This window comes from Pezoporus wallicus, unplaced genomic scaffold, assembly GCF_028554395.1.
Source record: "Pezoporus wallicus isolate ANWC-B61680 ecotype Strahan unplaced genomic scaffold, APGP_CSIRO_Pwel_v1 contig_2997, whole genome shotgun sequence".
NCBI classification, from domain to species: domain Eukaryota; kingdom Metazoa; phylum Chordata; class Aves; order Psittaciformes; family Psittacidae; genus Pezoporus; species Pezoporus wallicus.
The window spans coordinates 1,711,841-1,714,134 of NW_026637066.1; positions in this window are offsets into that span (position 1 = coordinate 1,711,841).

Here is a 2,294-nt window from a genome sequence, read left to right on the forward strand (position 1 = left end):
TACAAGAGAAATTGTCAAAGGGAAATCTTTATCATTATTTAAATTACACATTAACAGGTTTGCAGTTTGCTCTGAGCAGTAAAATGTCTTCGTTCTGACTTTTCTTAGCTTCACTTAAATGAGGAAGATAGGTACATTCTGAATACTTAAGATGCAAATTTTCTGAGGATGTCCTGCCACATATATGTACTGCTATACTGTAATTCTGAATAGGCTAAATACTTACATACTGTGCAGATCGGGTATTTTAGATTATTCCAGAGTAGATGAAAGAAGCAAAGGGGATACAGTACCATATGCGAAGAAACTGAAATAATTCTTTACGCTTGTAAAATTACTGCAGGATCTGAGGGCTGCAAACCCAGTTTTGTGATTCTACAGAGCACAGAAATTTCACAAATACAGCTATGTGGTTCTTACGTCATGTCTACTTGATACAGTTTCCTTCTTGCAGCATGCTGTATTGTTCCTTAAACTCTTCTTAAGGCACAGAGTAGGTCTTGAGCAGCTAAAATTTTTGGAGTATTACAATAAAGCAACATGGGTACCACTAGTTCTCTTACACACAAAATTGTGACACTGCTGTTATGACTTAAGATACTGCTTTAGAAGAGGTAGTTGCCATAATTCTAAATATACCATTTACTTATACAATCAGCAATTGAAAAAGGTGCAGCTAATAGAATATCAGTTGATTGCCTTAGTTGCCTTTTCTTGCTAATCTAAAAGAAAAAAAAGAAAAACTTAAATTTTAAGAAGGGGACAAATCAAGTCTTCAGAATACTTTCTTTTCTCAATAAAAATGTAAGGAAAAAGCAGGCAGCATTTGCAAACTCCCAAGGGAAATGAAAGGAAAAGACATCTAAACAGAATTTCCTCAAACTGGTCATTTTTCTTTGAACATAGATAAAGGAATACAGAAAATAGGTTTAATTCCCTTCCTTTATTTTTCTGATTTTACTGTTCTTATGGATTTGAAAATAACAGGAAGCCTAGCATTAGCTGTTGGAGATGAGGGGACAAAATCCAGTCTGATGTATGGTTTTTTGTTTTCATTGTTTATTTTGTGTCTTTAAAATGACAAGTTAAAGGCCAGGTAAAAAATGATCACAATTAAGTGATTGACTGTAAGGGCTGAGCACTGATGAAGATTTCCCTTTGTAAGATACTGTGTTTATTGTATTTTGCCTTGAAGTTTCTATGCACTGTAAAAGCCAGAATGCATTTACAGCTTTTCATGTAAATTTATCATTGCTATAAAGTTATTTTGTTGTACCAAGTAAATGGTTTGCAGTTTGGAAAGACTTACTTCTGTGTATTGTTTGAAACAATTTTTGTAGCTGTTTCAGTAGTGAAAAAGAGTAAGCTTAAATAGATCTAAGAATTAGATTCTGAATAAAGCAGGATTAGTATCTCTTGCAACAAAAAGGAGGCTAGGTACTATCTGGAAAAAAGACCACCTTTTAAGCAGAAACGGTAACAATTTATTTCTGCATTCATGGAGCATTCCTGTCTGATACTGAAGTTGTGATATGAAGTCTTGGCCAACATCAGCCAGGCTTAAGATATTTTTTGGTGTTAGCAAAAAAGGGTTGCACTGAAGTCAAGCAGGAACTGTAAAACCTGGATTAAGAATGGATTTTACATCTATGATGTGTTTCTCCTGTCAGGACTTTATTAGAATGTGGTCAAATTGGCTTCTGTAACTATTGTTTTGTCTTGACCTGCCTCTAGCATGTTGTGCTTGCCATGTCTGCAAAGGGTTTCCTGTTTGGTTTTAGGTTGGTAAAAAGCTTTTCATATTGATAAGTGGTTTTATTAATCATATGTCTGCTTAGTTTTAAACCTTGGGTTCCCCTACAAAGGGCAATAAATAGTATTAAAGGATACATATTAGAAAACTGACATAATTAGTGGTGTCTGCTACAAACAACAGAGCTAAGTGTAAGGATCCACAAAATTAGTTTTAATAAGGTACACTAATCCATAATTGACCTAATGGTTAGGCTCAGCCATATACATTTGTTGGGCTAATCTTGTCTTCCAAGATGAAATTGTTCTTTTCATGCACGAGTTTATTGGTTTCTATACCAAAAAAGCCTTACCAGTTTTTTAGAGGAAGAGACTATAAGGTCTGCAAAACAATCCTGAAGGGCTGTTTCCTAATACTTCAAAGTGGTCACTGCAAATTCCTCCTGTACATAGGTCCAAAGTAAAAGCAAGCAGCTGTGAGGCCAGATTCCATCTGAAAATTGGCAAATAATAGAGTTTCCAAACTTTGAGCTCAGATAGTG